This window comes from Suricata suricatta, chromosome 1, assembly GCF_006229205.1.
Source record: "Suricata suricatta isolate VVHF042 chromosome 1, meerkat_22Aug2017_6uvM2_HiC, whole genome shotgun sequence".
Lineage (NCBI taxonomy): Eukaryota > Metazoa > Chordata > Mammalia > Carnivora > Herpestidae > Suricata > Suricata suricatta.
The window spans coordinates 116,345,721-116,365,495 of record NC_043700.1 but is presented as its reverse complement, the minus strand read 5'-3'; the positions used below and the strand labels follow the sequence as shown (position 1 = coordinate 116,365,495).

Sequence of the window (19,775 nt, the reverse complement as noted above, 5' to 3'; positions counted from 1 at the left end):
TCCCATAATTTTGTCTTCTATTTCACCTATTCTCTCCTCCGCTTCCTCCATTCTCACTGTCACTGAATCTAGTTTATTTTACATCTCAGGTCTAGCATTTTTAAATTCATCCTGACTAGTTCTTAGGTCTTAGATCTCTGTAGCGAGGGTTTCTCTGGTGTCTTCTATGCTTTTCTAAAGCCCAGCTATTAGTCTTATGGTTGTTGTTCTGAATTCTTGTTCAGATATATTGTTTATATCTGTTTTGAGCAATTCTTTGGCTGTGATTTCTTTTTGACCTTTTTTTTGGGAAAAATTCTTCCATCTTATCATTTTGGCTAAGTTTCTGTCTTTGTGTGCTTTAGAAGCTTGTTGTGTGTCCTGCAGCTGAGAGCACTACTGTATTAGAAAGGGGTCGTACACTGTCCAGGGCCTGGCACTCCAGGAAGTACTTCAACAATGATCAAGTGAAACCAAGTAACATAACTTATGCCTTAAGCATAATGAGAAGATAGACAAAACCTTCAATTTATTAAGGAAAGAAATAAATATCAAAATCTTGCCTATTCAGCTTCAGAGCCATGATAGAATTCATTGAGACTGCAGAAACTGCATGGAAAAGATGAAAGAAAAATTGGTTGAACCAGGATCCCAAGGGTGATAATACATAGTTAAAATTACCTTTAGAAAGAAAAAGTTTTAATCTTGGAAAATACTAAAATCTGGTCTTAGATTTGATTAGAGTATTTGCTATTGAGATATCAAAAGGAAGAGACTTAAAAACAGAACTCTAGGCAACAGATAAGGTGAGTGCCACTTTTGGGGATGAGCTTATTTATTCTGCCTTGCAGACTCAGTGGTGGAGGGAAAGAAGGAAGCAAAATAAAGAAATCAAGTGTTCTATAGAAATAAGAAAACCATAAAATTAGAAGACACTAATAATTCCCTTTGGTTTAAGTTCAGAAGAGGGTGCTTTTGAACTAAAAACCTAGATATTCATCCCAGATCTTTGCCCTGTTGCATATATTTTTATGGCTTGTGTACACAGAATTTAAAATTGCAGGTAATAAACAATTGTAATAAACATACAAATTGCTGTAATAAATAAAGCAGAAAGTAAGAACCAACATTTTAGCTATTAAAAGTTTTCTTCCTAAGCCAAGAATCATTTTATTAATTAAAACTAGATTATAAGATGCCAGGAAAGAAGAGAGGTAACCTAAAATATATTAAGGGGCACGGAAGAGAACAAGCAAAAGAATGAAAACAAAACAGAGGATCAGAGAGAAAATGATAGATATATAAGATAGGCAAAAAGATCCAACAGACACACAATTGAAGCCCTAAATGCGGAAAACTGTGAACTTTTCTGAAATAAGGACCACAATCTACATGATGTGAAAAGCCAGCCATGTACCTGCAAAAATTGACCTATAATGGTCAACTCAGAGACTTAGTCTAATAAAACTTTTACTTCATTTATTTAAAGATTTTTTTTAAAAAAGTAATCTCTATACCCAGTTTGGGGCTCGAACTTAAAACCCAGATATTAAGAGCTGCACGTTCTACTGACCTAGCCAGCCAGGCACCCCAGACACTTAAACTTTTGAAGTAAAAATATGTACAAAGGAAAAATCCATAGGGCCTCCATTCAAAACGATCAAGTTATTTAAAAAGGAAAGAAAATCAGATTGGAATCAGACTTCTCAGTAATATATTGCAATATACAAAGCAATTCAGTGATGGAGCAGCATTTTTTTTAAGTCAACGAATAAGAATTTTATATTGAGCTAAGCTGCTCAGTATCAAGCTATTAAAAAAAAAACACCATTAAATGTGGAAAAGCCCAGAAAACACTATACTCTTTAGGCTTCCACAGATATTGTCTAAACTGATGCTATCCAGTATTCCTTCGCTGACATGACTAATGAACATTTGAAATGAGGGTAGTCTGAATTTAGGCACACTGTAGATTTCAAAGGCTTAGTACAAAAAAAAAACCAATAAAAAAATCAAATGCCTTATTAACAATTTTTGAAATATTGATTATATATTGAATCTCATTTAAAATTGGTTTTTTCTGTTTTTTATTTATTTTTGAGAGACAGAAAGAGACAGCACAAGCCCGGGAGGGTCAGAGAGAGAGAGAGGGAGACACAGAATCCGAAACAGGCTATAGGCTCTGAGCTAGCTGTCAGCACAGAGCCTGACACGGGGCTTGAACCCACGAACTGTGAGATCATGACCTGAGCTGAAGCCAGACGCTTAACTGACTGAGCCACTCAGGCACTCTGAATCTCATTTTTAAAAAACTTATTTAAATTCAAGTTAGTTAACATACAGTGTAGTGTTGGTTTCAGGAATGGATCCCAGTGATTCATCACTTAACCCAGTGCTCATCCCAAATGTCCTCCTCAATGACATTCATCCTTGTAGCCCATTCCCCCAACCCCCACATTCCCTCCAGCAGCAACCCTCAGTTTGTTCTGTGTATTTAAGAGTTTCTTATGGTTTGCCTCCATCTCTGTTTTTATCTTATTTTTCCTTCCCTTCCCCTGTGTTCATCTGTTTTGTTTCTTAAATTCTATGTATGAGTGAAATCCTATTATATTTGTCCTTCTCTGACTTAATTTCATTTAGCATAATGTACTATAGTTTCATCTACTTGAATCTGATTTTTAAAATTTTATAAGATATTTACAAATACTTGATTTCTATTGCAGCTTTATATACCATCATTTCCTGAATGGTGGCTGGTGGCTGATTGAAGTAGGTTTAAGAGTTGGGCCACCCAGTATGATATGATGGAAAATGCAACGTCATCAATAAAATATAATTGGGTTATTCATTGTAGGAAAGGACATTTATAAGAAGACATTTAAAATAATGAATTTAAGTTGTTTGTTCAAGGGTTACATTCTAAGGAAGAGGCAGCATATTGGTTCCAAATTATGTTCCATGCACTTAGTCAAAAGCAGAAAGAAGAGGACAGTGTATATCCAAGTATATTTGTATCCAGGAGTTTGCAGAAAGGCTTGAATCAGATTGGAGGAATGAGAAAGAACCATAGAAGAAGGAGATAAACTTTGATTGGTACTTGTACTTTGTGATTAAAACATTGGCAGAAGATCTGGCTTTCTGACATTAGCTATAAATGTTACCATTTTGCTTCTTAAAGTTTTCTAAATTTGAAAAACTTCTCCTTTTCCTAACAGAGAGTAAAATATGTAAGAGAAATGTGATTGAAATGATGCTATATGCCAAATATATACTTAAAAAGATCTGTCCTCAATATTCATACTGCCAGTGCTGACTTACTATCACTAAGGACTACACTTTTAAGTTACTCTTGAGGGAGAAGTGATGGGGTTTGTGCTTCTGTTTTCTTGACATTCGTTTTCAATAGGACAGCGTTGTTTGCAACTCTGTCTGGACAGGTAGTGTGGGTTTTCTGTGGTTATATACTTGATTGATGTAACTGGCTTCCTTTATTAATTAATTAATTTATGTATGTATTTATTTAAATTTTTGAGAGGGAGAGAGAGAGATGGAGCACAAGCTGGGGGAGGGGCAGACAGACAGGAGACACAGAATCTGAAGCAGGCTCCAGGCTCTGAGCTGTCAGCACAGAGCCAGTGGGGCTCAAACACACAGACCACGAGATCATGACCTGAGCTGAGTTGGACACCTAACCAACAGCCATCCCGGTGCCCTTGGCTTCCTTTTTTTTTTAATTTAAATTTCAGTTAGTTAACATAGTGTAATATTAGTTTCAGTTGTACAATATACTGATTCAACACTTCATACAACAATTGGTGCTCATCAAAAGTGCCCTCCTTAATCCCCATCTCCTGTTTAACCCATCCCCCACCCTCCCCTTCTGGTAACCCTCCCTTTGTTCTCTAGACTTAAGTCTGTTTTTTGGTTTGCCTCTCTCTCTTTTTCCCATCTTTGCTCGTTTTTTGTGACTGGATTCTCTAATCAATTAAGCAGTATCTCAGGATGTTCTGAATGTGTTAAAGAAGACGAGGTGTATACATTGGACTTCTGATTGATACAGTGAATTAGAAATGAATTATTAATACTAGTATCTGAATTATACAGATTCTGAACAGAAAAATATAGTTGATATTTAAAGGAAAATAGCACAAATAGATTGATTAGTTCGTATTCAGTGTCTCCACTGTGATTACAGATATTTGAATCTGATATTAAAGGTACAGGCAGTATCATATATTTTACCTCCGTAGTCCGTGACGATTGTGTTTCCTCTAGAAAGCTTCCTTACATGGTTTAAATGCTTTCACTTTCACCTCTGGTTATTCAGATTTCCTGAGCACCTATTTGAAACAAAGAAGATTAAAGTTTCACCATTATATACTTTTCCAGTTCTACAAATGAGACAGTTTGTGAAATAATAAAAATTTAATCATTATTTTCCTAATGGAAGCTTCCTTATAAAATATACATATTCTTATTATAATTAATTGATATACTTATGTTAGTAACTTATTTTGATATATAGTATAAGGTGAGTATCCAATTTTAGTTTTTTCTAGGCAATCAATTCTCACCAACACTGTGTTGTTTAATCTACTCCCTATTGGTTGATGATGCTTCTTTTATCATATAATAACTACTTAATTTAATGTAATTGGGCTGATTTTGGGGTTTTATTCTATTACATTAATCTGTTTGTCTATTACTGTGTTGTAGCCATGCTATTTTAAATATATTAGCTTTATGGAGGAAGTTTCTATTTGTAAATCTGCCAGAAAGTTTTATTTTCATGGATTTGGTATATCATAGAAGATTTGGAAATTTGCATTGTCATATTCCTGTGACAATCTAAGAACACAGATTATATCTTTTTTTTTATTTAAGTCTTTTTGTGTCTCACTGAGATGTAGTTTGGTACATATGCTTTCCATATATACCTCATTTTAAATATTCCTACATATTTTACATTTTTTAGTTGTTCCAGATGGATTTTTTCCCATTATAACTTCTAAGTGGTTATTGTTGGAGATCAGTTTTAAATCTATATTGACTTTTACATTTTTATTTGTATTCGCTACCTTCTGAACCTGCCTAGTAGTTAAAATTTCAACTGGCTCTTTTGGGTTTTGCAACCAGAACTTCTGCACATTTTTGCTTCCTCTTTCCCTTGTAATTATAACTGATTTGCTGTGTTAGCTTGAAATACCAGCAAAACAGTAAGTAACAATTATATGAATAGTATCTTACTTTAATTTCTGCTGTTAATAGCAGCCCTTTTAATGCTTCATCATTCAGTATCACACCCCTTGATTAAATTAAAAATTTTTTCCATATTAAGAAAGTAGTATTAAACAATGATTTTTTAAAATCAAGAGTGGTTACCTTTAAAACATAAACCTTTAGCCTAATCATTAATACTAAAAATAATATCTATTATTTTTAATATTAGAAAGCTTATAATAAAATTATTTGTTGGGAGAATTATTACTAGAGTTGTTTTCTTAAGAATGGGAAGGACAACATAGCTTTACAATTTCAGAGTCAAGGCTGTTAAGTATACTAGTGAGGTTTAGTATGATTTATATTTTCCTTTGCATATTCAGGGACAAATACTTACCTAATTCAGGGACAAATACTTACCTAATCAGGGACAAATACTTACCTAGTAAGAATTAGTACCTGAAGAATAACTAAAATTAACCGTGAATTATTAAATGGTCTGAAAAACATTCTAGGAAATTTTTCAATTTAGTTTTATATAGTCACCAAAGTTTTCAGAACTACAGTCAGTAAAGCATTACTTTTTTATCTTTTTATAGGGGTATCTGACAACTTTTTTATTAAGTTTAAAGTTCTTAATTTTAGGATAGTTAACATACAGTGTGATATTAGTTTCAGGTGTACAATATAGTGATTTAGCAATTCCATATATTACTCAGTGTTCATCATGATAAGTGTACTCTTAATCCCTTCACCTATTTCACCCATTTCCCCAACCACCTCCCCTTCGGTAACCATCAGTTTGTTCTCTATATAGTTTGTTCTCTATAGTCTGCTTCTTAGTCTCAGTCTCTCTCTCTCTCTCTCTTTTTCCTTTACTTGTTTTGTTTCTTAAATTTCACAAATGAATGAAATCATATGGTATTTGTCTTTGAGTTATTTTGCTTAGCATAATACTCTCTAGCTCCATCCATGTCTCTGAAATGTAAGATTTCATTCTTTTGATGGCATATGTATATATAATTATATCTACCTAGATATATCACAGCTTTATCCATTCATCTTTGGATGGACACTTGGGCTGCTTCCATAATTTGACTATTATAAATAATGCTGCTATAGACATTGGGGTACATGTATCCCTTTGAATTAGTGTTTCTGTATTTTTTGGGTATTGCAATTATTGGATTATAGAGAGATTCTATTTTTAACTTTTTGAGGAATCTCCATATTATTTTTCCACAGTGCCTGCACTAGTGTGCTTTCACACCAAAAAAGTTCCTTTTTCTCCACATCTTTGCTATCACTTGCTGTTTCTTGTGTTTTTGACTTTAGCCATTCAGACAAATGAGGTGGTATTTCATTGTACTTTTGATTTGCATTTCCTTGCTGAAATGTCTGTTGACCATCTGTATGTCTTTTTTTGGAGAATTGTCTGTTAATGTGTTCTGCCCATTTTTAATTGAGTTAATATTTGTTTTGAGGGTATTAAATTGTATAAGTTCTTTATATATTTTGGATACTCACCCTTTATCAGATATATCATTTGCTAGTATCTTCTCCTATTCTATATGTTGTCTTTTAGTTTGTTGAATGTTTCTTTTATTGTGCAGAAGCTTTTTATTTAATGTAGTTCCAATAGTTTAGTTTTGCTTTTACATACCTTGCCACAGGAAGCATATCTAGAAAAATGTTTCTACAGCCAGTGTTAGAAGAATTACTGCCTGTGCTCTCTTCTAAGATTTTTATGGTTTGAGGTCTCACATTTAGGTCTCTTGAGGTTTTTTGTGTATGGTGGAAGAAAATGGTCCAGTTTCATTCTTTTGCACGTAGCTGTCCAGTTGTCCCAGCACCATGTGTTGAAAAGACCTCTTTTTCCCATTGGATATTCTTTCCTTCTCTCAAAAATTAATTGGCCATATGATCGTGGGTTTATTTCTGGGTTTTTTATTCTGTTCTATTGATCTGTGTATATTTTGTGATTACTACAGCTTACAAATTTTTTTAATGTTGGTTTTTGAGAGAGAGAGAAAGAGAGTACACTAGTGAGCACATAAGCGAGGGAGAGGCAGAGAGAGAGGGAGACACGGAATCCGAATCAGTGTCCAGGCTTTGAGCGGTCAGCATGGAGCTCAGTGCAGGGCTTGAACTCATGAATCATGAGATCATGACCCGAGCTAAAGTCCTAGGCTTAAACTGACTGAGCCACCTAGGCAGCCCAATTACTGCAGCTTTGTAATATAACTTGAAGCATGGAATTGTCCTACCTCCAGTTTTGTTTTTGTTTTCTTAAGATTGCTTTGGCTAATCAAGGTGTTTTGTGGTTCCATACACATTTAAAGATTGTTTGTTCCTTTTCCATGAAAAAGCCTGTTGGAGTTTCGATAGGGATTGCATTAGATGTGCATATTGCTTTGGGTAGTATAGATACTTTAACAATATTTGTACTTCTAGTCCACGAGAATGGAATGTTTTCTCATTTCTATGCATTGTCTTGAATGTGTTTCATCAGTGTTTTACAGTTTTCATAGTAAAGGTCTTTCACCTTTTTTGGTTAAGTTTATTCCTAGATATTTTACTGTTTTTGGTGTAATTGTAAGTGGGATTATTTTTATTTTTATTTTATTTTTTGAGAGGAGAATGAGTAGAGAATGGGCAAAGAGAGAAGGAGAGGGAGAGAGAAACAATCTCAAGCAGGCTCAGCAATGTCAGTGCAGAGACTAACAGGGGGCTCGAACTCACAAACTGTGAGATCATGACCTCACCTGAAATCAAGAGTCGGACACTTAACCAGCTGAGCCACCCAGGCATCTATAAATGGGATTATTTTCTAAATTTCATTTTCTCCTGATTTATTATTAGTGTATAGGAATGCAACAGATATCATCTGTACATTGATTTTTGTATCCTGAAACTTTACTGAATTCATTTATTTGTCCTAGTAGTTTTTTGGTGGTGTCTTTAGGGTTTTCTATACATAGTATCATGTCATCTACACATAGTGAACGTTTTACTTCTTCTTTACCAATTCGGATACCTTTTATTTCTTTATGTTGTCTGATTGCTGTGGCTAGGACTTCCAGTGCTGGGTTGAATAGAAGTGGTGAGAGTGGAATCCTGGTCTTGTTCCTGACCTTAGGGGGAAAGCCCTCAGTTTTTCCCCAGTATGATGTTCCCTGTGGGTTTTTCATGCACAGACTTTATTATGTTGTATTCCCTCTATACCTACCCTGTTGAGTGTTTTTATCACAAATAGGTGTTGTACTTTGTCAAGTGCTTTTTTGTACATCTATTAAAATGATCATATGTTTTTTAGTCTTTATTGATGTGATAGTATCAGGTGAAGCCTTACTTTTAGTACAAGAAAATTGTTTATAATTATAGAATTATCATATAAGCTTTTGAATTATGTTATAGCTATAAATTTAGATATTCATTTTTTACTAGTTTATGTTTATATTAATCAACACGGGAAGTGTGAACTTGATTGCTTCTGATTTTTCTTTAATACACTTTTATATAGATTTCTCTTAGTGAGTTTTTAATGGCATGTGAATTTGGTAGTTTAAGATTTAATGAGATAATGAAGTAAGCATATAAATCATTTTATAAATTAAAAGATGTTTTAAATACTTAGCCTTACAGACTATTTTTTAATGTTATTTTTATTTTTAAGAGAGAGAGCACTGGAAAGGGGGAGCAGAGAGAGGGGGAGACACAGAATCTGAAGCAGACTCCAGACTCCAAACTGTCAGCACAGAGTCCAATGCAGGGCTCGATCTCACGAACTGTGAGATTATGATTAGAGCTGAAGTTGGCTTAATTGACTGAGCCATCCAGGCACTCCACTAGAGACTGTTTTAAAAGTTTCTAACATTTGGCCTTCAGAGAAAAAACAAAACAAAACACTAGCCAGAAAAGTAGATAACTAAAGTACTTCTCCTTTTTGAAGTTTGATTTTATATAAATTTTTACATAAAATTATAGTTTATCCATTATGTTAAACTGAAGGAGATATCACACTATAGTAAAATGTTTTATACCAAGTTAATAAATAAAAGCAAAGTAGTTTCATTTTTCATTGTGACTCATTTATTATTTACTGCAGTTTTCATCTTTGAGTTAGGAATATATTTGAATATTAATGACCAAGAGCAGAATTGTTAAATTGGAAAAATAGTCATATCATTAAAGGCAAATTAGAGTAAAAATCTAATAACTCTTGCTTGAAATAGTCAAAGTAAGGGAAGAAGAGCCAGGAAATGGAAAAGATCCTAAATTAAAAAATACTTTTTAGAACATTAAAATGGAGTGATTCTAGAAGAAATGCATGGTAAATCAATAATTTATCTTTTTTTTTTTTTTTTGAGAGACAGAGAGAGACAGCAAATGAGGGTGAGAGAGAGAGGGAGGCGCAGAATCTGAAGCAGGCTCCAGGCCCTGAGCTAGCTGTCAGCACAGAGCCCGATGTAGGGCTTGAACCCACGAACTGTGAGATCATGACCTGAGCCGAAGCCGGAAGCTTAACCGACTGAGCCACCCAGGCGCTCCCAATAATTTATCTTCTTATCCGAATATAAGATACTACATTTTTTCTGTTTGTTGTACAGTAAGATCTTGATGAAGGCCGAAGTATTACATACCATATTTTTAAAATCACTAACAACTAAGGAAATATGAATATTTTGTGTTTTTAGTAAGGTAGAGTTTAGGTATAATTTTCTGGTGTAATATTCATGTAATGGGCTATATACAACAAATCTTTATTCTCTGAATTTTTTAATAGAAGCTAATAGTATTCAGTACCTACTGTTGATAGACAGTTCACTTGGGAATTTGGGCTGTTTTACTACCACTTAAACAGAGCATCGTATAACACTTTGAGATTTAAGGAAGCTAGCACATTTAGGTAAAACAAAAATAATCTTTTTTCTCTGTAGTTATACAGAGCTATTTGAGCAACAGTAGAGAATATTGTGTGACATTTATGATCTGCATATCAGTTATTCATGTCTAGGTTAAAAAAAGAAGTCCACATACTGAATGTAGATGGACCCACTAGAATATTTGTAAAGTATTCAAATATAGTTAGGTTCATTCTGCCATGGTATGTCATACTGCTTTGGTTAAACACTAACTATTTAGTTTAAAGTTAGATTTGGAACATTATGTGCAATTTTATCATACTTTGACTGCACATCATCTCATCTTCAGGTCTCATTCATTTATGTATTCAGCACTGAGTTTTATTTAGTAAGTTGCAAACATTGTGATGTCTCCTAATAATAGCAGAAATTTAGACCCTGCACTCACAAGCTCATTATTCTGTGATAGAGACTGATAAGTAAAGGTAAAATTATAATTTTTCATAAGTGCTGTGATAGAGGTATGTTCATTGTCTGGTGGGAGTACATGTATACTGACCTTAGAGAAAGTAAAGATAGTTCTGTCAAATCAAAAGGGAATAATCATCAAATGAACTGAAGGCAATAGTAAATGATCTGACTCTGGTACTTACTTCAACTTTTAAAAAAATATTAGTTTGTCATTTGTTGATTGAATTGGTTTTTGTTTGTTTTAGAAGACACTAGAAGTAGTTACTTTATATGAAACAGAATGAACTAATTTATAATGTGTTGTGCATGTTTGACTCTAATAGTATGCATGCTGATCCTTTTGGTTCATTAACCTCATTAACCATGTTTTGTTGTTGTTGTTTTACTTTTTGAAATCTTTCTGATTTACCACCTGATTAAAGTGTGGGATTTTTTTTAACAGTATTATACATGATATTTTTACATGAAAACTTTGCATTTCATATATAATTCTGCTTATTCTTTCAAAAATGTTTGCATCCATTGAGTAAGGAATACCTTTCATTAAATTACCAACATTAAATGCACTTAATCATCATGTACAGATTAAACAAATGTAGCTATTAATTTTTAGGCATTTTAAGTAGGGAAAACATACATTTTGTTCATAAAGAAACGTTTGATGCAAATATGAAGATAAAATGTTTTAAACATTAGAACACTGAGAAAAAGTACACCTTTGATATAAATACCTTATTTTGAGAACAAAACTGTCTTTTTTTATATTTATATTTAGATTTAGATACTTTTAAATATTCAGCTTTGGTTTCTTTGTTTCTCAAACTACAAAGCTGCTGGTAGGTGAAGGTATTCATATGAGTTCAAGCTAGGTCTGCCTTAATACAAATGTTAAAATAGAACTCAGAAAATGCAGTTATTAAGGACCTAGCTTCTGTCTCAACCTATCCTAGACCTGGGCTGCCCATATAGTAGCTATGATACTCATGTGGCTATTGAGCATCTGAAAAGGGACTAATTGAAATTGAGATGTTTTATAACTTCAGAGATAGTCCTAAAAAAAAAAGTTTGGGTGCCTACATGGCTCAGTCAGTTAAGCGTCCGACTTCAGCTCAGGTCATGATTTTGCACTTCGTGAGTTCAAGCCCCACACTGGGCTCTGTGCTGACAGCTCAGAGCCTGGAGTCTGCTTCAGATTCTGTGTCTCCCTCTCTCTCTACCCCTCCCCTGCTCACACTCTGTGTGTCTTTCTCTCAAAAATTAAAAAAAAAAAAGTAAAATAACTCAATTTTTGTTGATAACATGTAAAATGATAATTTGCATGTTTAATAAATTCCCAAAGGATGCTGATGTGCTAATCTGTGGATCAAACTTTAAGTAACAAGGTTCTAATGTAGACAATATCTTTTTAGTGGGGTTGAAAAGAATGTCTAGGATGAATCAAAGGCTGTATTAGTGTTAACACAGTCTGTTATGTGGTTTACTCTATAAATAAAACACTGTCATACTGTTTAGAGTAATTTAATTATGAATTTTGTGCTAGACCTTTGAAGAAATATTTGTGGAATTTTGTAAAAGACTATAACTTTTTTTTAAAGTGAGTATATCTTTGTCATTGTATTATTAAGAAAATGAAGAGAAAAATAAAAGCAACTGTTTGTCATATCGGAAAGTAAGATTCGGCCTATCATCCATCTCTAAGACAACAGAATTTACTTACATACCTAAAGAAGGGACAGAAGGAAAATTGTAGTAAAAATAATCTATATAGTTATAAAGATACAGTTGTGTGTGGCACAGAGAGATCTTTTATGTAAAGTATTTGCTTTTTTCTTAGATATTTTCTCTCATTTCTGTATTATTAAAAACAGTTAAACAGGGAATGATGAAATTAGAATGGGGAGGTAGAGAGAAGTCAGAGAAGAAAGGGGACAATAGTAGAGGATGGAAGAGAGTAGTAAATAATAATAGAAAGCAGTGAGGACCTAGATGATTATATTTAAGGTTGGGAACTATTCTTGTAGTGTCTTCTGTTACACTTGTAGACCTGTTTGGCCAACTATTTTCAGGGCCAAGGAAGGTGTTTATTCATGATTTTACCTTAGCAAATTGCAATGGCATGGATTTATCTTAAATAGTTATTTAGCTTTTATGAAGAGCTCCATTCTTTTTAAGGAAATCTCTTTCTGTTTCTTTTTTTCTTTTTCTTTTATGATAGCCTAAGACTAGAAAATACTTTTTAATATTGATCGTTTATCCTTGCAATTGCCACTCTTTGGTCCTATTTGTAGCTCCTAGATAAGCAAACAATATGCTTCCTCCCTTACAGACCTTCTATATTTGGGGGTAACTATCATATTTTGTATTCCCTCAATTGGTCCTCAAATGATGACAAAGAGACAATAGTGTATTAATATAAGATGAAGAACCAAGGTAGAAAATATTTTTTCCTACTATCTGCATGGCATGTGTGTGTTCTTACTTGGAAATGTTTAGGAGGATAAGATGATCCTCTTTTCTAAGGGCAGGGGTATATTAGAGTTCTCAGGAGAAGTAGAAACAATAGGATATATGTGTGTGTGTCTATACATATGTGTGCCTGTGTGTGTGTGTGTAGGTGAGAGAGATATTTATATTAAGAAATTAGCTTACTTGATTACGGAGCCTGGCAAATCCAAAATCTGCAGGGTGGGCTGGCAGAATGGAAACCCAGGGAGGAGCTAATGCTGCTGTTCAAATCTGAAGGTTGTCTACTGGCAAAATTTCCTCTTGTTCAGGGTGGGCGGGGGAGTAGGTTGAGGAATGGGGAGAAGGGGTTAGAGAGGTCAGTCTTTTGTTTTATTCAGGCCTCCATCTGATTGGATAAGGTCTAGCCACATTATAGAGGGCAATTAGCTTTACCTAGACTCTATGCATTTAAATGTTAATCTCATCCAAAAACACCCTCACAGAAACATCAATGATGTTCAAACAAATATTTGGACACTATGGCCTAGCCTAGTTGACACATGAAAGTAACCATCACAGGGGTACCTGGATGGCTGTCAGTTGAGCATCAGATTTTTGGTTTTAGCTCAGATCCTGGTCTCATGGTTCCTGGGATTGAGCCCCTGCATTGGGCTCCACACTCAGTGTAGAGCCTGCTTGGGATTCTCTCTTTCCTTCCTTCTCTACCCCTCCCCAACTCTTGCCCATGTGTTCTCTCTCAAGATAAATACATTAAAAAAAAAAAAAAGTAACCATCACAAGTGGAATATCTATTCTACTGAAGTATCAAAATGGAATGTGTGGCATAATACTTCTGTTTTGGAAAAACTGCTAGTGAAGAATGATGTCAGTATTAGAACTTTCCACACAGGAACCTATAACTGATTTTAGTGAGGTTTTCCATGACCTATTTTTTAATATTCTTTGGGATAAACCCAAAAATGAGGCTCCAAAAGGCAGAATAATGGGTTTTTTAAAAAAGACATAAATTCAAAGTCTAGGTTTTAGCACACAATGTTCTGTGAGGTGAGTTCATTTTAGATGAATGTAATTTTCTCTTCCCATAGTTAAGTATTACACATCTTTTCTATTGTACTAAAGGAGCAAACAGAATGTTTTCATTTGGCTCATAATAACTTAGTTATGGATTGATCATATTTTCTTTCTGATGTGTGTATGTGGGAGGGATAATATAAAGGCAAGGTAATTTTCTGCAATGATTTCTGAAGGTTTACAGAACATTTTTGCATGTGTTTGCTTTTGAAAACATGTAATCTAAGGCCTGATTATCTTAATGCAAAGTGAAAAGTTTAGTCTCTGCATGAGCTAGTGATAAGGTAATTCTACAAGAAAACTTCCATTCTTGATGGGAGAGTTCTTAAAATATAAGACAATCTCCTTATAAGGTCAGTCCTTTTCTGTTAGAAGTAATTACGACTGTGACAATATCAATAAATGTAACTCGATTGCTCCATCTTTAGTATTCTATAACAGATTATGCATACCTCTGTTTGAACATAGTGTATACTAATTGTGTATGCCTTTTTCATTTATTCAGTTACAAACTCTTTAAGGGCAGGGCAGTTCTATTCAACTAGCATTAATTGGGTACCATCACACATTAGTTGGTACCTTGCCCTGGAGAGTTTAGATAGAGAAGTAATAGATAAATTTTCATACAGTATCATACATTATGTAATAGAGCTGATTACAAAGTACTGGGGAAACAGAGCTGGATTCAAGTCATATTTTTAAGAGTCATTGTCACTTGCAGACTGACATTTCACCTGGGTTTGATGGATAAGTGAGTATTTTATAGATGTATACTAGTTCTACCTCCCTCCTCTTCAAACCTTGGAAAATACTATCAACCTTTTCCACTTCCCAGTTTTAGTACCCTCCTGCTGTTGGCAAAATAAAATAAATAAAATAAATTAAATTAAATTAAATTGAATTAAATTAAATTAAAAAAAATCACCCAACAGTACGGAATGTTGCTGTTTCAAATTTAGGATCCTTAGCCTCAGCTGGTAGTGCTTATACGTATCCCTTTTTTGTGGAATATATTTCTCTCATTTTCTGCTTACAATATTCTTTATTATCCTTCAAACCTCAGCTCAAATGTTACCTTCTTATTGAAAATTTCCCTGATCTTTATGGAACGGTGATTGCTTCCCACTATATCTGTTTTACATAACCTTATTGTGGTACTAGTCACCTTGAATTATGATCATTTATTAGCCCCTCTCTTTCTCTTACTAGACAGCTTTATTTGATGATATGCCATTTCCTGTTTATCTTCTATTTCCAACATAGTAGGGACTTGGTAAAAATTAATTTTTTTTTAAATGATTTGAGATCTACTCCCAAGTCTTCAACTATCAAATAGGTGCTAAGAAGTTGGGAACAATTACTACATTTTGTGTGAGTATTGGGGGAGAGGTGTGAGTTTGATAAGCAGGATCATAATGCTGGGTTTTGAAAATACAGTGTACTTACCCATGTAATGGTGAGAGGTTAAGAATTATGAGAGGAACATCTCAAGCAGAGGAAACAATATATACCAAGGCATAGTAATGGTAAGAAGAAATATGGTTCAATTAGAAACTGAAGTTTGGTATGGCTAGCAAAAAAAAAAAAAAAAAAAAAAAGTACCTCCAGGGAAGCGACAAGAGATGATAAATGGAAAAGGGAGTAAGGGCTCAAATTATGAAAGGACTTCTATGGCATGTGTCTCTGTGTGCTTGGGCTGCTATAACAATAGCCCCGACCAGGTTGCATTTCTCACAGTTCTAGAGGTTGGGAAGCACAAAGTAAGACACTGGCGGATTCAGTGTCTGGTGAGACCTGCTTCTTGATTAAGACAGGTATCTTTTTGCTGGAACCTCACATGGTAGAAGCAGCCACACATCTCTCTGGGGTCTTTTTTATAAGGTCACAAATTTCATTCATTAGAACGCCCCTTATGATAAAATCATGTCCCAAAAGGCCCCACCTCCTAATAGCACCACACTGGGGTTAGGTTTCAATATATGAATGGTGGGGTGGAGGAGGGGGACACAATTCAGTCTGTAGCACCATCCTAAGGGAACCAGCACAAACAAACAAACATCAGATTTGTGTTTTGAAAAGAACATTGTGGTAGCAAGTTGAAAGAAGGGTTGGGCAATAGGCAAGAAAAAGAAAAAGGAGGAGAACATTTTTTCTCAGAGGCAGGAGTTAAGGATAGGTTACATCATAGGTAAGTTTAAGTGTGAAGGAACAAAATATTTACACTCTGAATTATCAGGAAAGGTTATTTGTTGACAATGATGGAGAATATGGTGTATGTAGAGAATAGTAGATGTTCAGAATTACTGGCTTAGGAAATGTGAAAGGGAAATGACTAGGGATAAATAAAAGAATTGCTGAACAATGTTGAGGGTCCAGTTAAGATTTTAAAATGTGAATTTTTTGTGGTACTAGCTATCATTTAATAACATTTTAAAATTGGAGAGCAGAGGGGCACCTGGGTGGCTCAGTCGGTTGGGCGCCCGACTTCAGCTCAGGTCATGATCTTGCACTTTGTGGGTTCGAGCCCCACATCAGGCTCTCTGCTGACAGTCTGGAGCCTCCTTCAGATTCTGTGTCTCCCCCTCTCTCTGCCCTTCCCATGCTCAGGCTCTGTCTCTCAATAATAAATAAAAATGTTTTTAAAAAAATTTTTAAAGTAAAATAGGAGAGCTGAAAGAAGTATATGGCTAGATTCATCCAGTGTCAGGAATTGGATGCAAGGTGAAATAGCTAGATAGGTTTTTAGGGAACCGAGATAATACTAGAATTAATCATTTTATTCAGAGTAGGTGGGGTGAAATCAGTCATGGGAAGGGCCGATAGATTAGGAAAAGGAGGAGTTGAATGGAGGTTTCAGTGAGATTAAAAAGTATCTGCTTACTACTAAGGAAATAAAGTGCATGATAAAATAGAAGACTGTAATTAGAAATTAATTTTCAAATTTAAGCTCTCAACTGTGGAACAACTCTCCATGATGAAGGGGTCAGGGCCCTGGGTATTACCATGCGGTGGATTGTTACAGAACAGTGGAGAATTAGGCCGTTCATTAAAGTCAGGGAACATGAGGCCAAGTTATTAACCACTTTGTGTGGTTCAGAATGATGGCAGGAATTGGAGGGGAGAGAGAACCTAAGGATAAGATCCAGTGTCCTTGAGGGTCGGAATACTCGTGATGAGAATTGCACAATATCACTGGATGGTAGACGTTGAAGAGAGAGAAATTGTTTTTGAGTGAAGCCAGGGACAAATGGTTTAGAAAAGATATTTTTGAGTTCAGAAAATACCAGCTCGAGCTCTAAGCTCTGAATCTTGTGGTAGAAGAAGGGGAAGAGAAGAGAGTTGAGATTGCTTGAGACCACTTCACCAGAAATCTCCAGAGAAGGATTCCAGCGGCAGTGAAGGTAGGGAAGTAGAGTTCTGAGAGTGACTGGTGTTTGTATACAACAGTTAAGGGACCCAAAGGGCACAATAATGAAAGGTTCAGATGAGGTCTGAAGTTTAGGGATGGGAAAGTTCTTTAACTGACCATCTCACAATTATTCTTTTCCCTGTTACCACGTTGTGTCTTGGGAAATTATGACCCATTTTCTCATTTATGATCTTTTCTCAACCTCTCTGCTTAATAGAGTGAATTCTTCTTTGACTAATATTTTCCCTTTTGTTTTGGATTAAGCACTGTTAACAGACCTCCGTCACACTTTTTTTCCCCTTAATCATTTAGGTAGGGCTACCCTGTGATGCCCTGCTGTTAGAACATTTTGCCTTGACCTTTCCCCATTGGCTTATAGAATTTATACAGTTTGATATTTGTCTTCAGTAATAGAGACCTAGTCAATTACTCCAGTGCCATGAAATCCTGGTAAATCCAGGACCAAGTTGAAAAACTTTTCAGCACTCATTTTAGGGTGCTACATATTACCATTTCTCACAGTCTGCAAAGCACATTGGTTTTTATGGTGATAGGATTGGGAAAGTAAGTGTGGTAGATAATGGAGAGTTGGTTGGGGCTGTTTTTGAGGATAGGGCTGAGGTAGAAGACCATTTTGAAATATTGTACTTGGAAAAGTGTTCTGACATCTCCATGATTATGTAAGCCAAACTAGTTTCTTTATTCTCTGAGCTATCATGGAATCTTAAGTGGCTACAAAAATTGCATGTGGTAAGGAGAGGGAAATGGATGGTGAGGATCCTGGTGATGATAACAGACCTTATGATATGTGCTGTTACTTCCACTGTGAAATCTGTATTCTTTAACCCTGATTCTAGCCACCTTGGGTAAATATTTTGCCTAGTCTAGCTTGGTCTGTAATACCTTCCATTTCAGTATGGACTTTGAAAGGGATAGTGTAGAGAAAATGATAGTTCTCTGTAGGAAAGGAGTTTCTAAAACAATGGATAATCATCAAATATTATGAAGATTAGGCAAATGGAAGTCTAGACTGGGTTAGGTCCCCTTAAGTCTGCTGTGGGATTTTTATCAAAATATTATAACTGCTTTTATACTTGTCTGCCTCCCTTGGTAAACTATAAACTCGTTTAGGGCAAGGTATAGACTGTATATGTAGTCTTAGCTGTTGGCCTAGCACATGGTAGGTATTTACTAAGTATTTAAAGGTAAGTCAGTACATGAGTCTAGTAACTTTAGAGTGGTTAGGAAGCCTCACAGATGCTAACAATGTAACTTACATATTTGTAATGATGATATCCTGCTCCTTCATTAGCTTTTAGGATTCTTAGGGAAGGGAAAGAAGTTTCTCAAGAAATATGGTTCATTTCCTCACAGCTTCCATTTAATGATGTGTAATGCCTGTTGGTTTACTGATAACTTTTCAATCTTATGTGTATTTTAAGAGCTATTTAGTTGCTATTTTATCAGCGGTAATTTCAACACATAATTTACCCCCAATTTTGGTAGGTTATGGTGGTCTGAGTCTGTTTCTCTTTTCAGACTTTAGTGTTGATGGGTTTTTTTATTGTAGCCAGAGTATATTCAAAACTGAAAGTTTACTTGATTCTCCTCTTTTCAAAATGATTCAGTGCACTTGTAGTGCTAGACATATTTTGAATAGAATTATCAGCATTTTGCCAATTGTTCTTTACCCTTATTCTTGATGCCTCTTGACCAAAATAAAATCATGTATGGTTTCTCAAAGTCTCTCATGACTTATTCTGTAACAATTACTTCTTCTTTTTGTTTTTAATGTTTATTTTTGAGAGAGACAGAGCATGAGCAGGGGAGGGGCAGAAAGAAAGGGAGACAATATTTGAAGCAAGTGACAGGCTCTGAGCTGTCAACACAGAGCCCATGTGTGGCTTGAATCCTCGAACCAGGAGATCATGACCTGAGCCAAAGTTGGATGCTTAACTGACTGAGCCACCCAGGCTCCCTGGCAATTATTGTTTTAACTCAGTCTTTTATGTTATTTTTCCTGAAGTGCTTTGGCTTGGTATTTCTTTCATTTATAGAAACTTCATTATTTAGTCTCCCAAACACACTTTTTAAAATAAAGAATTAACTTAAAATATATGATAGTCAACTATTTCTGTGTCACAGCATGTAACCTAGTCATTCATTTCCCAATAATTAAAAACCTCTATCAAAAGTTTGCCTAAAATTATTGATTCTTTATCATTTCAACATTAAGTCATCTGTTCTGAAGTGTTTTTACTTTGTGAAATTAACATCAAGTTTTTCTTTTTTTT

At 34.9% G+C, this 19,775-nt stretch overlaps 1 protein-coding gene and 1 long non-coding RNA gene across 9 annotated transcripts in view; one reads left to right on the top strand and one right to left on the bottom strand.

The window, feature by feature from the left end:
- The window catches only part of RAP1GDS1 (Rap1 GTPase-GDP dissociation stimulator 1), a 170,994-nt gene that overhangs the window by 32,873 nt on the left and 118,346 nt on the right, over positions 1-19,775 (top strand). The window lies entirely within an intron of this gene.
- LOC115294950 overlaps positions 1-19,775 on the bottom strand; it is an 84,318-nt gene that overhangs the window by 16,549 nt on the left and 47,994 nt on the right. For both annotated transcript variants that reach the window (XR_003910233.1, XR_003910234.1), the window contains exon 2: positions 4,222-4,319. This is a non-coding gene — a long non-coding RNA (uncharacterized LOC115294950). The remainder of the gene's footprint in view (positions 1-4,221; positions 4,320-19,775) is intronic.